The sequence below is a fragment of the Polyergus mexicanus genome, unplaced genomic scaffold, assembly GCF_030449975.1.
Source record: "Polyergus mexicanus isolate NDT 795.1 unplaced genomic scaffold, iyPolMexi1.0 SCAF_2, whole genome shotgun sequence".
In the NCBI taxonomy this organism is placed as follows: domain Eukaryota; kingdom Metazoa; phylum Arthropoda; class Insecta; order Hymenoptera; family Formicidae; genus Polyergus; species Polyergus mexicanus.
The window spans coordinates 6687720-6714160 of NW_027223322.1; the positions used below are offsets into that span (position 1 = coordinate 6687720).

Consider the following 26441-nt stretch of genomic DNA (forward strand, 5'->3'; position numbering starts at 1 on the left):
CATAATGCATTCTAGAAATAAAATAGTCAAAAATTCTAATACAAAAATATGAAGATTGCAATATTTTTTGAATTATGTGATTAAAATTCGCTAATAATATTGCATACAATTCATATCCAAGCTTTATACACATACTGATCTGTCATCTCCTATTGCTGACAGACAAAATGAATAAATAAATTTATACAAAACTTGGTCAAATAATAATATAATAATTAATCAATAATTTAAATTATTATTGAACAAAAAATTAAATATTTTACGTACAAGTATAGTTTGATATCAGCTAATTGCATAACATAATACTCATACACATAAAAAACAATAAAATCAGCTGTGCAATAAAAATCAATATTACCTGATTTGTAAAATCAATAACAAATGACAGATCAGTACATGTATATATGTAGTTACGGATCTGAATGCGCGAGATGTATGCGATATTATAGTAAACTTTGGTCATTTATAACTCAAAACATTACAACTAAAAAATGTTTGTATTTCAATTTTTGACCCTGTTTTATCCCTAGAATACATAATTGTACGGAGGTGGCGAGACAAGCTATGTATATTGTGTGTGTGTATGTGTGTGTGTGTATGTGTGTGTGTGTGTGTGTGTGTGTGTGTGTGTGTGTGTGTGTGTGTGTGTGTGTGTGTGTGTGTGTGTGTGTGTGTGTGTGTGTGTGTGTGTGTGTGTGTGTGTGTGTATACTGGGTGGCCCATTTTAATCCATCCAGTCGAATATCTCAAAAACCAAGCCCGGAAGAGAAAAATGTTTCAGACAAAAGTTGTTTGGTTTCGAAGGGGCCATAAGATGGTACCATTGGTTTGACCTTGAAGAGTCATTTGAAGGTCACGTGAAGGGGTTTCCATTTAAGATTTTAAAGTTGACCTTCACATGACCTTCAAATGATTTTCCAAGGTCAAATCATTGTCACCATCTTATGGCACCCTTGAAGCCACACAACTTTTGTTTGAAACATTTTTCTCTTCCGGGCTTGGTTTTTGAGATATTCGACTGGATGGATTAAAATAGGCTATCCAGTATATATATATAATTAATACCGAATATATTACATAAATCTCTGAAAAATAAGAACGCAGTCTTTTGCTTATTTTGATTTTTTATTGAAAATTTATTATATTTGTATTTTATAATAGTAGTTAGTGCAGTAGTTAGTTAGCCAGAGGCGGTTAGTTCGTGAGCTGGTTGTTTTAAGAATATTTAACACCAAATGCGTTTTGCATGTTCGCTTTGGTTAAAAAATATATGCCAGAGGCGATCAATTCGTGAGCTGGTTGTTTTAAGAATATTTAACACCAAATGCGTTTTGCATGTTCGCTTTGGTTAAAAAATATATGCCAGACGCGATCAATTCGTGAGCTGGTTGTTTTAAGAATATTTAACACCAAAGGCGTTTTGCATGTTCGCTTTGGTTAAAAAATATATGCCAGAGGCGATCAATTCGTGAGCTGGTTGTTATTTCACACTAGATGCGATGTGCATGTGTGTTAAAAAATATATGCCAGAGGCGATCAATTCGTGAGCTGGTTGTTTTGCATGTGCGTTATGCTGGTTATAAAATATTTTAGAGGAATTTATGTTGTTAAAACATTTTATTGTATTATATAACTAATTTTTAATAACACTTAGATAAAAAAATTTATAAACAAAAGACTGTACTTATTTTTCAGAGGTTTATTTTTTTTCAAAAAAATATTAAATTATATATATAATATATATTATTGTTTATAATATTTTATTTCTGTAGCTATGTTTTAAAAAATATTCATCCATTAATTTTTCTTTGCAGGCGAAAATTATTGAAGTTAACCCAAGAGGCAAATGACTTCCGGCACACTAGCATTACTGAGGGTATTAACGAATCTAAAAATTTGCAAAAATCGGTTGAAGTACTTCCCGATGTAATGGATTCGATAATTAGTACCCAAAGAACGCAGTGCCTCGAGTCAACTTCAAATACAGGTATGTGTAAAAATGTTGAATTTTGCAAAGATAACAATAATTTTGTTATCGAAAAGGGCCTTCTGGATACAAATCGTATCCAGGAAAGCATGCCTGAAGGCCGTCGCATTGTCGACATTGGTTTTCTGTGGAATGAAATCCACAGAACCTTTGATAATCATATGCAAGGAATAGAGTGCCAATTTAAAGATTGAAAACTCATAAATTCTCATCGTCGTGGGTTAATGACTCAGTTGTTCTTCAAATGCCAAATGTGCAAATATGAAGCCAACATCTGGTCAGAACCCACAGAGCCAGAAACAATGGACACTAATACGGCTGCTGTAACAGGAACTGTTACAATGGGAATTGGTTATGCCCAGCTCGAAGAGTTGTGTGCAGCCATAAATGTTCCTTGCATGTCCGAGCAAACCTATATCAAATATAGGGAAAATTTAGTCGATGACTTTAAAAAAACAGCCATGGAAGAGATGAAAATGGCTGGCGAAGTTGAAAAGCAACTCGCTCTCGAGAGAAACGAAGTTATAAACGGTATTCCGTACATAACAGTCGTAGCGGATGGTAGTTGGATGAAGAGATCGTATGGCAATGCCTACGACTCTCTTTCCGGTATTGGAGCCATAATTGGTTACCGCGCCAGAAAGATTCTCTTCGTCGGTATCCGCAATAAATTTTGCACGCTATGTGATGTAGCAAAGCAGAAAGGTATCGAACCAAGAGTTCACAAATGCTATAAAAATTTTGATCGCAATGCGAGTTCTACAAGCATGGAGAGCGATGCCATCGTAGAAGGTTTTAAATGTAGCCTCAAAATGCATGAACTGATATATAAAACAGTTGTTGCCGATGGTGACAGTAGCGTATATCAGGCCATTGTTGATAACAAACCATACCGTGAACATATGGTGACTGTCAAAAAAATTGAATGCACCAATCATTTGCTTCGCAACTTGTGCAAAAAGCTGAAAGGTGCGGCAGAGATGACTCAGCCAAAAATGTGTAGACAGCGTGGCTTTGTACAGGTGCGAAATGTTGTAAAAAGCAATATTTTAAAAATACGAAAAGAGGTAATAGAGTCAGCCGCTCGACAAAGAAAAAAAAGGCAACCTCTACATTGTCTGGCTATGGAATTGCAGAAAGATATTTTGAATATTCCTAGTCATGTTTTTGGCGAACATAAGCGATGTGAAGCACGCGGTATATGCAAAGAGAATTGCAATGAGATAAAGAAAAATTATGTACCGTTTCTAAAATTACATAGTTTCTATCCAAAAATAAAGACTGCTGTCATGTATCTCAGCGCTTACTCCGAGAGCTTATTGTTAAATTTAACAAATAACCCTGCAGAATCGTTCAATTCGATAATCTGCAAAGAAATTGGCGGAAAATGTATTAATTTTGGTAAACGAGGCTCCTGCGATGCTAGAATTGCAGGAGCAGTTGTTCAATATAATACGCAACAAGTACTTACACAATTACATTAAAGCATGTGTAAGATTGTTCCGCCTATTGTTGAGAATCTGGAAAAGCGACGACAAATAAAAGTTGCAAAAACTAGAGAATCTCGAGAAGCGCAGGGAAGGCAAAGAAAATTCAAACAAGAATCAGCAACAGATCGTTATTACGGTCCTCAGTCGCAAAGGCCGGATCACCCATCCGACATATTCGAGCAACTGCGACTAAGTCATATAGAAAAGTTGTTCGAAAATGGAAAAAATTGGCAAACAATTGAATTCGAGACCAGAAATCAATATAAGTCCGAATTATGGTTATCATTGAGACGTGAAATGTTGACAGCATCCAATTTTGGAACTGTATGTCGCATGAGACCGACAACGTCTTGCGCATTGACTGTAAAAAACATTTTATATCCTCCGTCTATTGATACCGAAGCCATGAAATATGGTCGCGATAAGGAAGATGTAGCAAGGAAAGAATTGGCCATGAAATTAAATAAAGAAATAAAACCTTGCGGATTGTTCATTGATAATGAAAATCCATTCTTGGGTGCTTCTCCTGACGGACTTATTGAAGAAAATGGTCTTGTGGAAATTAAATGTCCTCTGTCGGCTGAGCATTTGACAGCAGAAGAAGCCATAAAGACATTGCCTTTTTTAAAAGGTATCTTTAATAAAAAAGATCCACATAAAATGAATCGGAATCACCGATATTTTTATCAAGTTCAAGGCCAATTGAACATAACAAAGCGAAAATATTGCATTTTTGCTGTTTGAACGCCAAAAAGCATAAAAATATTGCACATTAGTACAGACAATGAGTTCTGGAAAAATGAAATGCTGCCTTTTCTAACACGTTTCTACTACAGATGCATGCTTCCAGAAATCGTGGATAGTCGGCATAATAGGCATATGCCAATCAAAGATCCGTTATATATAACAGAAGCTAAAGAAAAAGCAGCTAAAGAAATAATTAGCCGAAAAAATATTCGACAAAATATAATGGAAAATGAAGATATTCTCGAGAAAAGAAAGCGATTTAAATCTAATGTTTTGCCTATAGAAGCAGCAAATACTGCTATTGCTGCTGCTATGGATATAGAGCAAGATGATGATTGTATCATAGTTAGTTATTCAAATAACAAACATGATATTACGAAAGACGATATGGAGAGACATGAAAAAATTTTAAATTTGATTGCTTCTCTCTCTATCGTAAAGGATAATATCTTGCCTATAGATAGCAAAATAAGCGACGAATCATTAGATCGATTTTTACGCGTCGTAAGAGAAACTTCCGATTTTGAAACGCAAAGTGTCCAATATCTGGAGTTCCCTCATATGATTGCAGCCAGTGATAGTAACAAAAGCTTACAAATCATTGGAGGGAATTGTAGTGATCACTGGCGATGTATTTTCTTTAATAGCACCAAACTTTGCGTATATGATAGCCTACCCGGTTGTACATACGATAAGTTGGTAGCTAAGGAGAAAAACTATATACATCTACGTTATCCTACAATAAAGCAAGATAACATTATTTTTGAAAAAGCTTAAACACAACCTGATGGCATAAGTTGTAGGATTTATGCTGCAGCTTTTGCCACAACTATAGCTTTAGGAGGCAATCCTTGTGAACAAAAATGCTCCAAGAATGTAAAATGCATGAGAGAACACTTCTTTAAAATCATAGAAGGTAATAAATTGCTGCATTTTCCAATGTGTTTAGGACCACCCGCCCCCTCCCAAGAAATAGTGCATAAGCCAGTTTCCCGGGGGAGGGGTGGGGGGAACCAAGTAACCGGAAAGATCATCCGGTGGGGTTTTAGTCAGTAGGAGTCTGACATAACCCTGGGTCCTTCCTCGAGAACCCAAGGTATCCATGAGGATTTCCCCATCGTGACTAAAAAAAAAAAAGGATTATTACTGCATTCAAAAAATGTATCGTGATACTCGTAAAATCATAACTCGATTGCAAATCATAATCGGAGAGACGACAAAAATTGTATATTGGTTGCGTTCTCACGGGAATGGACGATGGAGGGGTCCATTCTATATTTGCAATATTTAGAATATTGTAAAAATATATTATTGTAAATCTATTACACATATATATAACCATTTATATAAACATTTATCTACACAATCAAAAAAATTTATATATAAATATAATATATATATGTATACATTGTTGTACATATAACCGTTATTATATATTATAATACATCTATATGTATTGTGCCATTGTATGTATGTATGTATGTATGTATGTATGTATATACAAGGTATCCCATTTTAAAGGGCCCACTCAAATATCTCAGAAACACTGCGTTAAATCGAAAAATGCGAAAAATGTTTCAAACAAAAGTTGTGTGGCTTCAAGGAGGCCATAAGATGGTGACAATGGTTTGACCTTGGAAAATCATTTAAAGGTCATGTGAAAGTCAACTTTAAAATCTTAAATGGAAACCCCTATTTTTTATTTAGTATTCTTGTAGCTGACATCGAGAGCTTTCCAAAACACTATAATAAAGTATTTTTTTATTAAGTACTTTTTGAATTATTTTATATATCTTACTCTGACATATTTTGATATAAAAAATAAAATATTTAGTTTTCGATAATCTTACCGTAATACTTTTATGTACAAAATAATGAGACAAATCAATTGGTATAAAAAATAATTGTTTTTAAGAAAATTATTTATTAATGTATTTTTTTAAACAATTATTTGTTTTTTTTGGCACTAATTGATTTGTCTCATTATTCTGTACATAAAAGTATTACGATAAGATTATCGAAAGCTGAATATTTTACAAAATATTTTATTTTTTATATCAAAATATGTCAGATTAATATAAAATAACTCAAAAAGTACTTATATAATAAAAAAAAACTTTATTATAGTGTTTTGGAAAACTCTCGATGTCAGCTACAAGAATGCTAAATAAAAAATGGGGGTTTCCATTTAAGATTTTAAAGTTGACTTTCACATGACCTTCAAATGTTTTTCCAAGGTCAAATCATTGTCACCATCTTATGGCCCCCTTGAAGCCACACAACTTTTGTTTGAAACATTTTTCGATTTAACGCAGTGTTTCTGAGATATTTGAGTGGGCCCTTTAAAATGGGACACCCTGTATATACACACACATAAAAGGCACACATATATATATAACAATACATGCACACACACACACATGCCAAATATTATTCCTCTTGGAAAGATATATGGAAAGGCACACACTCACACGCACATATATACTTATATATATATATATATATATATAAGTCCATATAAGTAATGTGTGCAATTGTGTTCAAATATGCAATAAAGGCAGACACGTGTCTATGTTATACTGTTATCTATACGCTTAGATACGCTTAGATATGCGTGCGAGGCAATAGAGCAGTAGAAATACACGATGTTGTCCGATTTCATCATATTGAACACAATTCTCTTTCAAATATGCATAAAACATGCAGAAATATTATCGGTAACAGCGGAACTAAAATTATTGATATTATCGATAATTTCGGTCGGTATTATCGATAATTTTAGTTACGCTTAGATGAGGGCGCTAACCCGTCGGAGTGCGCTCGTCACTGTTGGATCCCCTTAAGTAGGACTTCTACGTTGCATTTTCGTAATGTCCTTCTTCCGCTTGCCCTGATTTCCGCGTTTTCGCAATGAAATGATTGCACGGTCGCTCGGGCTTTGCGCGTGGCTCGCGTTGTCAGCGCTTTGCTCGGTCAACGCTTATAACGTGATCTGTATTAGCGTTACACGTTGAGCAATGCCTTATTGTATAAAATAATATATATCTAAAATAATATATATCTATTAATTCGTGTATAGCCTTTTCGGGCTATAACAATATATATATGTGTGTGTGTTATTAAATTTATAATGTTTGCTTGCCCTAATCGTGTAGTCTTATTATGTTAAATGCAAATATAAAGTTATTAATCAATATTACTTATCATATAGTATAAGGAATGGTTATATTATAGCACCCGTTGCATCACTCGTGCATTACTCATATACAGGGTGTTCTCTAGTACTATTATTAACTTTATTTTCTTTTAGTGAATAATTTTTCTTTAGATTTCATTTCTTTCATCTCCAATGGATATGTTAACAACAAATTCAGTATTTATTTAAAAATTAAACGTGTGGCTGAGACGTCACACGAAAAGCGTTTTTCCTCAATTTCCTTGATGTTGTACAAGAATTTTCGAAAATCTCACTTACAGACATGTAAATAAGACATTCCGAAAGAAGGAAACTTGCGATTTTGGCTTTGTGAGCTGAGGTGCGTTATTCCTTAATTTCCTTGATCTTGCACAGGAATTTTCGGTAAATCTCGCTTACAAATACGTAACCCAGACGTTCCGAACGAAGGAAACTTGCGACATAGCGATCTTAACTCTGTGTGCCGAGGAGCGTTATTCCTCAACCTCCTTGTTATTGTACAAGAATTTTCGGCAAGTCTCACTTACAGACACATAACTAAGGCGTTCCGAACGAAGGAAACTTGCGTACATAGCGATCTTAGCTTTGTGAGCCGAAAAGCGTTATTCCTCTATTTCTTTGTTGTTGTACAAGTATTTTGGCAAATCTCCCTTAAAGACACGTAACTAAGACGTTCCGAACGAACAAAACTTGCGTACACAACGATGTTAGCTCTGTGCGCGAAGAAGGGTTATTCCTCAATTTTTTTGATGTTGTACAAGAATTTTCGGCAAATCTCACTTACAGACACGTAAATAAGATGTTCCGAACGAAGGAAATTTGCGTACATAGCGATATTAGCTCTCTGAACCGTGAAGCGTTGTTTTTCAATTTCCTTGTTGTTGTACAAGAATTTTCGGCAAATCTCACTTACAGACACATAACTAAGGCGTTCCGAACGAAGGAAACTTGCGTACATAGCGATCTTAGCTCTGTGAGCCGAGAAGCGTTGTTCTTCAATTTCTTTGCAGTTATATAAGAATTTTCGGCAAATCTCCCTTAAAGACACGTAACTAAGACGTTCCGAACGAACAAAACATGCGTACACAGCGATCATTGCTCTGTGAACCTAGAAGCGTTATTCCTCAATTTCCTAGATATTATACAAAAATTTTCGAAAAAACTCACTTACAGACATACTTGGACGTTCCGAACAAAGTAACCTTGTGTACACAGCAATCTTAGGTCTGCGTTCCGAGAAGCGTTTCTCCTCAATTTCCTTGATGTTGTACAAGAATTTTTTACAAATTTCACTTCCTGACACGTAACTAAGTTGTTCCGAACGAAGGAAACGTGCGTACGTAGCGATCTTAGCTCTGTGAACCTATAAGCGTTGTTCTTCAATTTACTTGCAGTTGTATAAGTATTTTCGGCAAATCTCACTTACATACGCGTAACTAAGACGTTCCGAAACTAGCGTACATAGCGATCATAGCTCTGTGAGCCGAGAAACGTTATTCCTCCATTTCTTTGATGTTGTACAAGAATTTTCGGCAAATCTCACTTACAAACACGTAACTAAGACTTTTCGAACGAAGGAAACTTGCGTACATAAAGATATTAGCTCTATGAGCCGAGAAGTGCTATTCCTCAATTTCCTTGATGTTGCACAAGAATTTTCGGAAAATCTCTTTTACAGACACTAACGGAGACGTTCCGAACGAAGGATACCTGCGTACATAGCGTTCTTAACTCTGTGTGCCGAGGAGCGGTATTCCTCAATTTCCTTGTTGTTGCACAAGAATTCTCGGTAAATCTCTCTTACAGACACGTAAGTAAAACGTTCCGAACGAAGGAAACTTGCGTACATAGCAATCTTAGCTCTGTGCGCGGAGAAGGGTTATTCTTCAATTTCCTTGATGTTGTACAAGAATTTTCGGCAAATCTCACTTACATACACGTAACTAAGCCGTTCTGAACGAAGGAAACTTGTGTGACATCCTAGCCGCACCCTTATTTTTAAATAAGTAATATGGATAATGAGTTTCCATTAAACTTACTCAAGGGGACACTAACAGAGCAAATTCGATCATAAATTTCATAAAAATAATTTGGAAAATGCATACAAGAATTTATTGGACACCGTATATATGAAATATATGTGTCAATCGTTCTAACATGCATATGCACACGCGTACATAGAGAAAAAATTGTTCGTCAAAAGAGAGAACATACGTTAGGATTTAGCATTAGTATATTATATCTACCCTGTATATGGACTAAGCACATAAACCACACACGCATCGCATGTACACAGCAAGAAAATCATACTTCATAATAAGAAAATCATTATTAAGGGATTCTGCATCAATATTTATTGTACACCCGTTATATTAAAAATCATAAATTAATTACTGTGGATCTGTAGAATAAGTATCCATTTAGAGACACACTCAACATTCGAGAACAACTTGAAATATATGAATATCATATTTAACGGACACCCTGTATAAGAACTATATATGTATTTATATTAGTCATTTTTACATATGCACATGTATATGGAATAAAATCCATGTATCATAGTGAGAGAACAGTATAAAATTTTCATATCAATATTTATTGATCACCCGATGTATTAAAATTATGTAAAACTGTGGCTAGGGCTCTAGAATAAAAATCCGCTCGCCAAAGATCCAAAAATTATCTGAAATCCGAATGCTGAGCCTTCCACGTATTCAATAGCTGCGTTTCTGCGAAAATCCCCGAAACTGCCTCTGGACATATATATATATACCATATGTATATAAAACGGTGCTTATGGGGACATTGAGTTAAACTCAGGAGAAACTTCTTACCAGGCAAATAAAAATTATTCGTTATAGCTATCTCATAAAGCAAGGAAGGCTCTACAATCAAAACTCTATTACACTATTATAGATCGGTTGTTCATAAAACCACAACTTGCCGAATACAGTAAAATATCAAAGAATTTGAATATTATAAAACAGTATATATATATATATATATTTTTTTTTTAACGCGTACATAAGCTTAACCTCTGTATACATAGAATCTAAAGATTTTGAGTAATAATCCTACCAGAAATCACTTCTTAAAATTTATTGAACAAATATATATATTACAATTTCAAATAATCGCGGGCTAATAAGAGCCAGAACGCGGATAGTAGTGCGTTAGTTTCACAGAAAAATAAGTTTTCTATGAAACTGAATATGTGCACAGGGCACGAAATTTACTTGGTGCTATACCAAAATTTTTAAAAATGGCGTAGCTGGCGGTCTCCTCTAAAGTCTTCGTGGAATATTCGCCACACTGGAGTGTGCTGAACACCCCCTCAACTTGGAGTTTTCTTGCCTGGAGTTTATAAACGAATCCCCGGGGCTCCGAGTTACCGTGCGATGTGACGAACTTCCGCCAGCTTGCAAGCTTCGCCTTCCTCACCTTTTTGCCGTTTTTCCGCAAAGAAAAGCGGTATTCCAGCTTTAGAGCAAAGTGAGTGGGCTTGTCCCGCCCTCTCTGGAGTGCATGCCTCTTTCTATATACTCTCTTTTTGAGTATAGTCAATTTTCTAATCCACCACGGGTTGGACTTACGAAAACACCGTTTTCTAGGCATCGAAGCCGTGCATGCCTCGCTGAGGACTGTTGCGAAAGTCTCGGCCATATTCTCTACGTCCTGCACCGAGTTCAGATCAAGGATCTCGAGCTTGGACCTTGAAAGATCAGTTAGGCTTTCGGAGAATCGTTCCCAGTCGGCCCAACGAGTGTAGAACCTTGTGTTCGCGGTGTCCCCTCTACCTTTCTCTCTCCGCACTCTCAACTTGATATTTATGGAGTTATGGTCGCTGCTAGTTCAGTCAGCCCTCACTTTCCATTCGCCGATGAACTAGCTCATGGAGGGCGACGCTGAGGTTACGTCGATGAATGACGAACCTCTTGTCGTTCAATAAATAAGCGTCGTTGACCACTTCTATGCCGTGTGCTCTGATAAGGTCTTCGAATTTTGCATCTTTTTCGTCTGTCTGTGACGTTGCAAGCGCACGGCAGCCACCCTCATATTCTTTCCTAAGCCAACGAAGGTGTGGCTCTTGCCATGCTTCTTGGCGTACAACTCCTGCAATAACAGGATGTCAAGTCGCTTTTCGGCAACAAGCTGACGCACCTCACCCGTAACTATAGCTGAACGCCTCATGTTCAGCTGTAGTATCCTCACTCCCGTGGACGCAAATGAGAAAGAAGGATCGATATTTGCCGGACCTTGTTGCAGCGGCCACGAGGAAGAACTCGATCCACCTACGATGTGGGGTTGAACTTGGGGAACATTCTTGAGTCTAATCTTATTATCTATCGCGATTTTATTCGCGAAGCTATTCGCGGAACTAATCGCGGGCCTAATCGCGGAGACTATCCCTGTATTATATTCCCTATTCCTAACTTCTTTATCCCAGTTGATGACTGCCGGTGAAGACCTCATAGAGCTAATCTCACATAGCGTTAAAACGATTCGGGTGGCACAAAGGCCGCAATCTTGGGACTATGCACAAAGTCATGTTACGTCGCGGACTCGCTCGGGCACAGTTTGGCGAGGCGCTCTCGAGGAAGCGGAGGCCGAGCACGAGCGTACTCGCGACTCGACGACAGGCACGTTCCTTGCCTCCCTAACAACAGTCACACCTGACGGGAAGCGATTAGCCAGGCGGGCACTCCTTCTCACCAAAAGTTTTGAAAAATTACACATCATTTTTGTTCCCACGAGTACGGTGGAAAAGAAGTCGAGCAACGCAGACCACCATTACGCCGCCAAGCCTAAATACAACAAGGGAACAGCAGGTACCCCGAGGTGGTGGACCGCTAGCGACCGCGATTTTTACGTCCTCGCGGCCATTCAGACCATCGGCACGGTCCTCAACCTTCGCCTTAAGACAGGCGCAATTAAAAGGAAACGCCTACCTATCTATCTATAATACGTCGATTTCCCTACCACAACGGACGAGCCAGAACAAACGACTGGGCGATAAGAATGGAAAACGACAACGACAGAAGACAAAAAATGGAAACCTGAAAATAGAGAAGTATTAGTAGCCCCCGGTTCCGTCGCCGCTGAATCTGAGACCTCAGAAGCGCAGGACCCGGTGGGTGAGTATAACAACCCCTGTTTCTCTCCGCTGTACCCAGGTATAGCAGAGACAAACGGATGGGGATGGACTGCCGGTAGATTGGATGTAGGGGGGATAGGAAAGCCGAGTACGGAAACGTAGCCTTAGCCACTGCAGGCTCCCCACTTCTTAGAAGTGCGTCGCCCACATGGCCACAGACACGTCCCACCAACGCATCTAGGTGCGCTCGCTACATGAGAGCTATTTAGTCAATCTAACACCGACTCATAGCTACGCAGTGTTCAGGGATGAGTAAAAGCGACAGAGTAGACAGATCAATGAAAGTATTAATAATGAAGATGTTAATGTAAGTTGTTCGTCGAAGTGAAGTAAAGAAAGAATAGAAAAAGAAAGAAAAGATAGAAGAACAAAACTTGTGTGTGTGTGTGTGTGTGTGTGTGTATGTGTGTGTGTGTGTGTGTGTGTGTGTGTGTGTGTGTGTGTGTGTGTGTGTGTGTGTGTGTGTGTGTGTGTGTTGCTACGTGAGAGCCATTTGGACAACAGTGCTGACACCGACTCCGTAGCGTTACATGCTGTTTAAGAAGATAAAGAAAAGGAATAAAGAAGGAAGAAAGAATGAAAGACAAAGGGAGACAGGGTGTATGTGTGTGTTACTACATTAGAGTCATTCAGCCAGCAGTTCTGGCACCGATTCGTAGCGTTGCATGCTGTTTTAAAGTAAAGATAGAGTGGGAGAGAAGAGAAGAGAATGGAAAGAAAAAGAGCAAGAAGAGAAGAGAAGACGTATTGTTAGTCATAGTCATAGTAAAGAGAAAGTAGTGGAGGAAAGAAAAAAAGAGAAAAGAGCATATAGATTGTAACAGCAGGGCCATTACTACAGGCCGTGTACCTGCCAAATATATAGATATATACACCCGCACGACTCGCTTATTGCACCCAGCTCTACCTGTCCCGCTACCGCCATCTTGCTTGCCGCACGCATGCAGTCTCACTCTCAATATGCGCTATCTCTCTCGGCATGAGCTCCCGCTCACCGGCACGCTCTATCTCTCTCGCGGGATCCCCACGCGGTACCGACTCTCACCGCCGGATCGACGGCGCCCAGTTGGGGGACGTCGGCCGGGTAGATAAGCCCAGTCGGCCGAGACATCGGGACCAGATCCTGTCCCGACATCCAGCTCCTGACACCGATCTAACCACTACCTACCACCTCTTGGTTGTACCGGCTCCTATCTTTATCGCTCCTAGAGCCGAGGTTGCCCTCGTCTCCGCCGGGTTGCAACGGCTCCTGCCTCTACCCGGAGCCAAGGCTGTACTTGGCTCTCTCGGGCTGCACCGACTTCCGTTGCCAAGGCAAGGTCCGACGTGACACTCGGCCCTGCCCGCAATACCTAACTACCTAGCCTGACACTAGTTGATAAGTCGCCTGTAGATATCGCGCCGTAGTCTTAAGCCCGTTAGCTATAAGTCCGCTAGTTCTAATCACGCTAGTAATAAGCCTGTTAATGATAAGTCCGCTAGAAATAAGCCTGCTAGTCCTGAGCCTGTTAGTTATAACCGCGCCGTAATCTTAAGCTCGCCTATAAATAAAACCGCCGTAGAGATTAAATCGCGTCCACTTTGCGCTACCGCCGCATGCCGCCTTGCGGTTCTCGCCGCTTACCGCTTCGCGTCCGCCGCTTTGCACGTCCGCTGCACATCGCCTCGCACCTGACACCAGCTTTCTGCCTACCGCACGCTGACCGACATCGCCTGGCCCTGCACGCTGCTTTGTATATATTTGCTTCTAACTAAAATAAACTATCTTTTCTACCTATACTGTGTTCTCGTAAGCTTGAGTCTCCCCTCCTCTCGAACCTGGACACCAACAAGCCAATCCGAGCGTCGAGCGACGTGACCGCTGTTGTGCCTCTAGCCGCTAAGGAAGAGGTCTTTTGGGATTTGTACGCCCAAAGGATTAGGATCCACGCTCGAAATAAGACACTCCCGGACGTTAGGTATAATTTAGTATATTTTGCAAGATTTACTACACTTTTACTTATTCGCGATTATAATAGTCGGGCGCGATATGTACGGTACTTCGATAATATTGAGCGAGCGAGTAGTCTGCGAGTCATCTCTCTCGCGAGGTGCATCTCGCGCTTATTATATCTCTTACTTAATTAGGTCGTTGATTGGGGGAGAGTGTGGTGTCCCTGACCGGAGCATGTCTCGTGCTCCGCTTGTCAGTCTGTCTCGTCAGCTGCTTACTCAGCTTCCGAGAACTTGACCGTGACTTCCTTCTCTTTAGTCACGTATCTTACTTTTATTTTATTAATATCCTTTTATTACTTTGCTCTTTCTTAATTATCTTTCCTTGATCTCTTTTCTAATTTTAATGCTTTGCTTTACTCAGCTCTTTCTTACACTTTTCTGTATCACTTTATTGTTTTATTCTTTAATATATTAAGAAATTGGTCGGGTTACGACACCACGTTACAAGACAGAAAAGCAATAGCAAAAGCGATAGTACGAAAAGGAGTGAATAAGAGGTTAAGGTGGGAGCCTTTAGCTCAGGAGGGAAAGAGTAGAGTGATGAAAAAGAGAAAGAGGAGTGAAGAGTGTTAGTAGTGTAACAAAAAATAAAATTTTGTTAAAGAGGGGTGATAGAGAGGGAGAGAGAGAGAAAGGGGGGGGGTAGCTTTTCCAAAGGTATGAGAAAACCTGAAAAGAAGATAAAACCTAAAAAGAAAAGAAGTTTAGTAACCACCGGTTCCGTCGCCGCTGGGCCAAAGGTTTCAGAAGCGCAGGGCCCGGTGGGCAAGTATTGACAACCTCTGTTCCTCTTTACTGCACCGAGGTACAATAAAGACAAACGAATGAAGATGGGCTGCCGGAAAATGCGGAGAGGGTGTGAGAGGAAGATAGGAAGGACGCTGTCACTTAAGAGCCATTTGATTAGCGTCAAGTTTCAACCACGATAATCCCTGACCCCGAGATCGACTCAGAACATCTCCCGCGCGGGCCGGGATCAAACCGGATCACCAGCACCGGCGCAAGAATCAGTAGAGAGAGTTACCCGGACGTCCATCAGAAGGTCATAGTATCACTGATGCCGGCTCATGACTGTGCGGAAAAGGGGGAAAAACTTCGCTGTGACATCACTCAGCCGACAACTACCGAATCTTACTTTCCAAAGTAGGTGCGTTTTCAGGAGTATCACGAGAAGGTGGATGCACAACTTGAACGTGAGAGGCTAGAGGTCCTAACAAGAGGACTGATATCGCTACGCGATTTTGCATTGCATAGCGGTTCGCATCACGTTCCAATCCTGACTCTCAGACCTCGTAATCAACTCAGAACATCACTCGCGCGGGCCGGGATCCAATGGATCTATGGATCACCAGCACCGGCGTAAGGATCAGTAAAGAGCCAGACGTCTTTAAGAGAGTCACGGTAACTCCCGCATTATAAATAACAGTAGGGAATTAGGAGTAGGAAATGATATCTTATTCAATGTAATATTTCAAGAGTTTTATAAAAGTCTTAGACTGTGCATAGTTGGCCGTCGATCAATATTTTTATCCGCCCGACCAATAAGATAAGAAGAAAGACCGGCGAACAACAGGACGCAGAGGCTGATGCAACCAAGTCGGTATGTGGTGAGACAACGCTGTAGCTGTCCTCGCACCGGGAAACTACCGAGTGACGTAGAGATCCCTGCCAAGAGTGCTTCCACTTACCATACCCCCGCCCATGGATCTCCTACCAATATCAGGAAGACCAAAGCAAGAGCATAAAGAGACTACCCCACCAGGCATAGGAAAGCGTTCCCACTACAGCATCTCCCCACCAACACCTGAAGACCGGAGGAGCTCAGTGAGAGCACGACATCCAGCATTACTATCCGAATCACTGAACTGTTAACACGTTTAATACTTTGAGCTTTGGATACTTACTTCGACTCACTTTGTCAAGCGTTTAGTAATCCGGCGTTTCGCGTCGTCAAACTTTGCACCGTTTTAAGAGACTTATTTTGTACTGTGAGTTTCCCTGGCGTTAGTCTGGCACAAGTAATATTAATCATTTACCGTACGACTAAAATAAAGTGCTATATTTAAGTATATAATAATTCTACAAATTATTTCTACATTACGGTTACTCATATCCCGAACCAGCCGTTACAATTTTATTAGGGAACGTACAATAATATTCATTACTAGAAGAGACGTTGTCAGAGGAATCCAGCGTATCTACACATACTCCTACGAATAAAGTAAGCGAATTGTAAGTAAAGTATTACCTTTATTTTATTTTAGACAAGTTATAAATCTTCTGGTCCTTGGTAGACCCGGTGAATGCAGGTTGACCAAAAACAGACGTTTTAATAAATAAATATTTTATTCAACCTAAATATTTTATACAGCAACTATAAATCTAAAAATCAATACAAATTTACTTTTATTATTAAAACATAATATTGTTACGTTCGATGTAAAGGTAGAAGGTAAATTTATTTTTTTTTATCATTTTTACGCCTCGAGACGTGACACGTGTCTGTAAGTGAGATTTGCCGAAAATTCTTGTACAACATCAAGCAAATTGAGGAATAACGCTTCTCAACTCACAGAGCTAATATCGCTATGTACGCAAGTTTCCATCGTTCGGAACGTCTAAGTTACATATCGGTAAGAGAGATTTGCCGAAAAATATTATATATCATCAAGAAAATTGAGGAATAACGCTTCACGGCACACAGGGCTAAGATCGTTATATACGCAAGTTTTGTTTGTTCCAAACGCCTTAGTTACATGTTTGTAAGTTAGATTGGCCAAAAATTCTTGTACAACGTCAAGGAAATTGAGGAATAAGGCATCTCTGCACAGAGCCAAAATCGCTATGTACGCAAGCTTTCTTCGTTCCGAATGTCTTAGTTACGAGACTGTAAGTGAGATTTGCCGCAAATTCTTGTACAACTGCAAGGAAATTGAGGAATAACGCTTCTTGGCACACAGAATTCAGATCGCTATGTACGCACGCTTGCTTGGTTCGGAACGTCTCCGTTACGTGTCTGTAAAAGAGATTTGCCGAAAATTCTTGTGCAACATCAAGGAAATTGAGGAGAAACGCTTCTGAGCTCACAGAGCTAATATCGTTATGTACACTAGTTTCCTTCGTTAAAAATTTCTATTTTTTTCAATAAAATAACTTGTAAATGAATAAATTTTTAATTAGAAGTAAAAAAATATTTATTGGATGATTATTCGGACAAAAAAAAAGAAGAAAAAATTAAGTTATAAGGATCGAACCTGCGACTACGGGCATGCAAGTCGGACACGCTACCGCCTCAGCCAGATGGCCGCTTGACAGGTGAGAAAACTTTCTTATGTATAAGCAACTTGGAAAACTTTAAGACGCTTTTTCTCGGAATTGGCTGGATAGTACGCCCTATGACTTTAATATATTTACACCCTAAGGGTACTGTGACGTCCTAGCCGCACGTCTAAATTTTTAAATAAACATTAAATTATTATTAATGCACCCATAGGAGGCGAAAAGAATAGAATCCAAAGAGAATTGTTCGTTCAGTAGAGAGTGTAACATTAAATGTAATACTCGTATTTGCGAATCACTCCGTATATAGCCAATGCTCATGCGCGCCAGCGGGTGACGCAGAAATAACCATCTCGTAAGAATAATTAATAATTTATATTTGCATTTAAGATTGCACAGCTAGACAGGCAATCTAAACGCCTCAAAATTATAACATATATATATGTATATATATGTATATATATATATATATAGCATATATATATATATAAGATCTTTTAATAAACGATAACTTTTAACGAAACTAACTTCTGAAGCATTAAATTCAATAAGAGAATACAAGCGGAAAGAATGAAACAATGAACAATGCAAATGTAACGTTATTAACTAACAAATGCGCGTCCCGTATAAACCTAGCAAAATGGGACATTGGTACACGCTTTAATTTTAAGTACACATACATTTATATATGCACACCATAATATTTAACTTTATATTATTTTATATCCTTTATTTAGTAGCATTAAGAATCTTTATACACATCATACGCATTTATATACTCTATACTATGCGCACACGAATCCCATATAACGTGGCGTTTTTCATTATTAATAGTGCGCTTAGCAATAAAAAGCTAGGAGTATAAGAAATAATATTTTATTCACTGTAGCATTATAAGAGTTTTATAAGAGTCTTAAACTGTGCATGGTATGCGGACTAGCCGTCGATCAATATTCTTATCCGCCCGCTCGATAAGATTAAGCGGTCAAACAAGTTGGAACGCGGCGAGGCTACAATATAGCTGTTCTTCTCGCACAGAGATCCCTACCAGCAGCGCTTCCACTTGCCACTGCCCCGCCCATGAATCTCCCGCCAACATCAAGAAGACTGAAGGAAGAGCATAGGGAGACTATCCCACCAGGCATAGAAAGGCGCTCCCACTGCAGCATCTCCCCACCAACATCTGAAGACCAGAGGAGCTCAGTGCGAGCTCGACGTCCAGCATTACTATTCGAATCATCGACCTGTTAACACGTTACTACTTTGAGCTTCGAATCACCGTGTAAAGCATATAGTAATCCGGCATTTCGCGTCGTCAAACTCTTGCATAGTCTTTAAGACTCTTAGACATACTCTGAAATAGAGTTTACCAGCCGCTAGCATAACGACTGTAATAATAATACAAATGTAACGTTGTGTATAAAATAAAGTGATTCTTTTTATATTGCAACGATTCGTAATTATTTAACGACCGGCCATTCCTCGATCGGCCGTCGTCCACTCTAGTCAGCAGACGCAGTAATTCCTTTGGAACTTTCGGAAGACCATCCATAAGAAGAAATCCAGTGTGCTTAGAGAACATCATACAGCACATAGTTAGATATAAAAATTTGGTGAGTTAAGGTAACACCGATTTCACAGTGACAAGTTATAAGCCTTCTGGTCCCCGGTGGACCCGGTGAATGCAGGGTGACCGAAAAGAAATAAAACATCTTAAGAAATAAACGTTTTTATTCGATTTAAATACTTAAACTTTAGATTAAATACAAACTCACTACTACTATTATTACAATTGATATAGTCACGTTTTAAGAGATTACTTAGCATTAATAATTCGAATTAATAATTTTTTTTATTAACTTCGAATACTGAGACGTGACATATCAAAATTTGGTGGCAGCGGTGGGATCGCAGAAGCCAACTTGTCATTTTCTTGTTCTAATAATCATACTTTATTTCAGGAAGTGAATTGTGCGCGATATAACGTTCAATTTGAGTCTCGGTTAATATTTCTCAGATTTTTCTTGAATCTTTCGCGAATTACAGTGCCGCTGTAATTTTATTCAATTACTAAATAACGCGTCATTTAGACATTATCCATTCTATTTCTACACTTCGTATTCGTGTTTGATTTTATTAACGTTGTTAGAATTCAGTGATTGTTCTCGACTGCGTGTGCTTTGAATGCAATATTAAAACGGCATAGTGACATTTTGACGCTACGAGTTTAGAGCGAATATACTTCGCTCCTTGCTGTGAAAGAATTCTTGAACAATACCTGGTTCTGCGATAGCGGTTTTGAGCTGGTTTACTCCGCTCGTCGTTATAACCGGAGCTCTCTTTTTAGTGAGGCGACCCCGCACATTGAGAGTAGTGAACGTAGCGTAGACACCAGTGTGTAGCTTACTTAATTTAGCAGTGCCGAAACACGCAGTGTAGAAAGAAATCAATGAATTATCTTTGTGTTTTTTAAATTCATTCAGTTATTCCGAGTGCGCGTGCTTGTCCTTCGACGTGTGCTTAATCTGAGTTAATTGGAAACGACGGCTTGGGGCGGATAAACCGCTCGTTGTTGCTTTTGATTTTCTGTGCATTCGATAAACGTAGTGAGAGCTAGTGAGGCCATCCCGCACACTCTCGTTTTTCGTTTTCTCTTCTTAATGAGGCGACCCCGCACATTTAGAGTTGGACGAAGAGGCGGATATCGAAATGCTTGTCAATTAGATATGCCGAGGACATGCCGTGCCGGTCGAAAAAATCAGCTCAGACGACTCGTAGCGCAATATTATCGAGCCCTTGCGAATAATTACTTCGAATCAACCGACGCTAGCAATTCTAATAATTCTGTATCCGAGCAAATATCCGAAGTAAATAACTACGTTTACAAATTAATTCCGATTACGGTCGAGCAATCTCCGTTATCATATTCAGAATGTGATACCGGATATATATATATAGCTTCACGTTACTATTTTATTGTTGCTTTATAGGTAAAATAAAAATTCATGTGTCCGCACAGATTTTCGAAACCCCTTACGCCAATTTACAAAGTACCAACCCCTCCCCTAATAACGGGACAAGTTTATTTTTGCCAAAAAACAACAGTTTTAAACGAAGGGTTGGAATTACACTTTGCCAACAGTGTTGTGATAAAATAGATCCGTCTGAAAGACCGAATTGGCGTAAAGTTTTTAGACATACTTTAATAATTGGCGGAATCCTTATCAGTCACTATTGTGACAAGTGTCAGAAAAAGCTAACTATCTCTAGAATCGGGAACGAATGCTAAGAATGTTTTCTAAGAAGTTACCGAATTTCAAGATTTGCCTGAAGCAACACTTGACGACGATACTACGGTTCTAACAATAGAAGCATATGAAGAAGAACTTTGAATGAATAAAGAAAATATATATATATATATTCCTTAGTTAAGAATCTTTTATTATTGCATATAATCTATCATCACCATTTTTGTACACGCATCTCGTTACTGTATTACTAAGTATTATTCTTTTCAATTCATTACTACCATAATTACAATTTTATATATATTATATCACTTTATATAAGTCAATATATAACTTGTAATTCATAAAAAGAAAAAAAAAGAAGAAGATTGCTATACTATTACATGAATATATACGTATTATTTTTACTATATTGCTACTATATTCTCACGATCTTATTTAATTACTTTATCGTTTTATTATCTTTTACGCACTGACTTATTATACTGTCTTTGTTTTATTGTACTATACCATATTCTTGCAGGATTAAGAAACTATAGCATTACATGCTAGTTAACCGTACGTATTACAATAAATTTTTATATTATTAAAAATACTATTTTCACAATTGTTGTGTGACGAACAATTCGAGTCGATAAACATTTCGGAATTACATATACCGAGTTATGGCCCAATTTACAAGATCGCACGGTACAGTAAACGTCGACCCGGAAATTGAAAAGAAACAAAAATACGTAGAAGACCGCGAAAAACCATAGCATTCCAAAATGTCGCTTAAAGAGCGGGACGAGACAACTAAACGCCCTAACGAATCGATCGACGCGAATTCATTGTTTAGCGTACTTTCGCAAATATAATCAGAGCTATCGCAGCTACGGAATTTACCAGAGCAAGTAAATAGCCTAGAGCAAAGGATGAGCGAAGCCTCTCGCGCCGCGTCCGCGTACGACGAATGCATAGACCAGGTAATACATGAAGAGGCACCACCCGTAGTAATCCCAGCCCTAAAAATAAAAGACGTGGTAGCGAATATTCCTCCATTTAACGGGTATAGAATCTCCATTTTCCAATTTGCTCGCGCATGCGAGCGCGCCCGAGATTTATTGCCTCCCGTACAAGAACCACAACTTGTACAATTCATAATGAATAAAATTGAAGGCGACGCGTATCAAGTAGTTGAGGGAAATATATATATGCGCGTCGTAGACCTTCTAGACAAACTAAAAACTATCTTTGCCACAAACAAGTCGGTTGCGCAGTATCGCGGAGAATTAGCCAACGCTTATAAATCGCCCAACGAGACCATTCTAAAATACGCGGGGAGAATCAAAGATTTAAGAACCGCGATATTAGATGGCAACAGGCGCCAAGGGAAGAACCATTGCGGGTTCCATGACGAGGTCGAGGAGGAAGTTCTCGAGGCGTTTATAAACGACTTACCCTCGAATGTTTTCACGCGTATGGAATATCGGAATATTGCCACACTAGACGAGGCCACCGAATGGGCCGTTAAGATTTCTAAAAATCTGGAAGATGAAAGACAACGCGAACGACAAAATCCGCCGCGACAATTCCCACTAATGCGCTCAGATTTAGGCAACCAAAAGCCTCCAGATGCAGAGCAGCCTAAATCTATATTAAAGAACCCCAATAATAATTACGTCCCGCGACCTTGGATTAGACCCTTAATACCCGGACAACCCGGACCAAATTCACCAACCGTATGTAACTATTGCAAGGCCCCGGGGCATAGGGTTTCCGAATGTTGGAAATTAGCATTCAGAAACGCAGTTAAACCATCGGGAAACGCGGAGGGCCGCCCGACGATAAGCGCGACCAGGGAACCGGCCCAAGCAACCGCGCGCTTCATCACAATACAACCAAAACCCTCGACGAGCCAGACCTGAACATAAGAAGTAAAAATCAGGGCTCGTTCTTTTCAAAAAATTCATTAAAAATTTATAACGACCCAGCGTCAGCCGTCGAACCAACTAACAACTCTGGAAGTAAAGAAGTTAGTATAGGGATAGCGAATCTAGGCCAAGAAACGTACCAACCTAAAGTAGCAATTACTTCTGAAAAATTTAAAGGGTACTGTTTTGTTCATAGTAGACTCGGGATCTTCTGTGAATTTAATAAAACTGGGAATATTAAAGAACGTCCATATAAATAATAAAGACACACTCCAATTAAAAGGGATCGCGATGAAACCGATAAAAACACTGGGCTCAACCACTATCGAAATTATGGGGAAGAAAATTAAATTCTACATCGTTAAGGACGATTTTGGCATACCTGCAGATGGCATAATAGGTACTAATTTCCTGAAATACAATAACGCCATTGTGGATTATAAACAAGGATGCTTGGCATTCGAAGATATTCAAGTCCCTTTCTTTAAAAACAAAGATATTACAATACCTGTGCGATCGGTGGTTGATGTCACTTTCAATATCACAAATCCAGAGAAGAGGGAAGGATACGTTCCTCGTAACGAGCCAGTAAAAGGCTTATTTTGGGGAGAAGCTCTCGTCAAAAATTCCCGAGGGAAAGGGCAAATCAAAGCCTATAATTTGACAGAGTATAATTACACGATCGAAGTGTACCCAATGCCCTTGGAGGATTATATCATACTAGGTGATTCTGAAGAAAACCATCAGGGTATTCCTGATTTTATGAGCAATGAAGAGCTCGCCAACAATGGGAAATCTTCATCTACTAAATCTAAGAGCCAAGGAGAGCTCACCAACTATGGGAAATCTTCAATTTCTTCTAAATCTATGAGCCATGAGGAGCTCTCTAATACAGGGAAATCTTCAAACATGTCTTTAACAACTGACACATTTATTATATCTCCAGAACCGAGGGTTCCTTCTGAAACTTCAGATGTAATCTCTAGCCGCGTACAACGGCTTCAAGCTGTCATAAATCCAGAGCGTTTAAATGAAGAGGAAGCAAAGCAAGTAAAAAACATACTCAGAGAGCATGCTGACTGTTTTTCATCTCCCAGGAGAAAATCTTAAGTCCACTACCTTCGTCCGACATTCTATACCTACTACAGACAATATACCTATACATGTAAAACAGTACAGGTATCCACCTATCCATAAGGAGGAAATAGATAGGCAAGTAACTAAATTGTTAACTGACGAAATTATTGTACCATCAGCTTCACCATACAACGCTCCCTTATGGATCGTTCCGAAGAAGTCCGCGGCCGACGGACAGAAAAAGTGGCGAATGGTAATTGACTTCAGGAAGCTGAATGAAAAAATGATTGGAGATGCATACCCACTGCCTAATATTTCGGAAATATTAGACCAGTTGGGAAGCGCGAAATATTTTTCTATTTTTGATCTCGCCCAAAGATTCCATCAGATACCCATGGCTGCTGAGGATCAAGCAAAAACAGCTTTCTCTACTCCATATGGACACTACGAATACCAACGAATGCCTTTCGGACTCAAAAACGCACCTGCTACTTTGCAACGTTTAATGGATAACGTGCTCACAGGATTACAGGGAAATGAACTTTTCGTCTACCTCAACGATATCGTTATATACGCCAGATCGCTGGAAGAACACAAAATAAAAATTAGAGAGCTTATGCAGAGATTGAAGGAAGCAAATCTACAACTACAACCTGATAAGTGCCAATTTTTAAGGCATGAGGTAGCTTATCTGGGATACGTTATAGGAGGTGACGGTTTAAGGCCAGATCCTAATAAAATTGTCGCAGTAAAAAATTTCCCGGTCCCTAAAAACCACAAGAACATTAAACAATTTTTAGGCCTCGTTGGATATTATCGTAAATTTATAAAAGACTTCTCAAAAAATGCTAAACCATTGACCGACCTATTAAAGAAGGATAAACCATTCATTTGGACCACCTTACAAGAAAATTCTTTTAACACACTTATAAATGAACTTTGCAAGGAACCCATTTTACAATATCCAAATTTTAACGAACCTTTCCTGCTAACCACAGATGCGAGTAGATACGCCATAGGAGGCGTATTGAGCCAAGGCGAAACTGGAAAAGATTTACCAATATCTTATACTTCCAGAACGCTGAACGACGCCGAAGGAAAATACTCCGCCATTGAAAAAGAGTGTCTGGTTGTTGTGTATTGTGTCACGCACTTCCGCCATTATCTATACGGCAGACGGTTTACCATCTTGACTGACCATAAACCCTTGGTTTGGCTACACTCGATAAAGGACCCCAGTTCAAGACTGTGGAAATGGAGGTTAAAACTTTCAGAATATGATTACGAAATAAATTATAAAGCGGGAAAAATTAATCTTGTCGCCGACGCTCTCTCTAGAAACCCATACACTTCAGATGTTTTCACGCTTCCTTTAACCACATTAAACGACAGCTCCAATGAATCCCTTCTCTCTTATCAAACAGCCCAGTCAACTACTCAGCAATCTAAACCTTCCATTACTAATGATATACCCGAAGACCCTCCACAGTGAATAATTATCAGAGATCTTAACAAGGATGCCTTATTAACTCCTCCTATCATTACCGATAAACCACAGTTCCCATTTCTCATAAACCCAGAAGAAGAAATAAATTCAAACAACCAACCAATGGAACTTAACGAGAACGAATCAATGTCGGACGAGAACTCCGAAAATGAAACAGATGAAACTGAAGCAGATTCCCCTCAACCCAGATCCTCGGACAACGAAAGTCCTTTTCAAATAAATGATACTCGTGACTCTCTACTCACTCGGAAGGATCACCACGTTATTTTCATAACCCTTAACGGAACCCCTTGCGATAAAGGAGCGAAAGATTATCAGAAGGAAAATAAACTCCCAAAATTTGAAGAACTTACATTCACAAGAGTGCGTATTACAAATTTAAATAATAGAAAATTTCTAATAAGTCTTCCGATAAAACAAGACGATAAAACCCCCATTGAACGGAGCGATATTCAAAATTGTATTCGGTCACTACGTGATGTTGTGATAAAACTGGGACTGAAATCTATTAGTATTGCTCAGAATGATTTATACGATACGATCCCCTGGAACTTTATGTTTAAAACTCTTAAAGGATTTTTAGTAGATTTATCTTTAATAACAATTTGCAAATCTCTAATTTGTTGTCCCGACCCAAGGGAACGTCAAAACATTATTTACGAAAAACACGCTACGAAAATCGGGGGACATAAAGGCGTAAATAAAACTTATCACCGAATAAGACAGAATTATTATTGGCCCACAATGAAAAAGGATATACAAGAGTACATCGAAAACTGTAGAAGCTGTCAAATAAAAAAACTTACCCGGGTGAAAACAAAACAACCTATGATGATTACTGATA

General features: G+C 39.0%; 1 pseudogene; it reads left to right on the top strand.

The window, feature by feature from the left end:
• The first annotated feature begins 1863 nt into the window (after positions 1-1863).
• LOC138941499 (uncharacterized) lies at positions 1864-5280 on the top strand (annotated as a pseudogene).
• The last annotated feature ends 21161 nt before the right edge of the window (positions 5281-26441 follow it).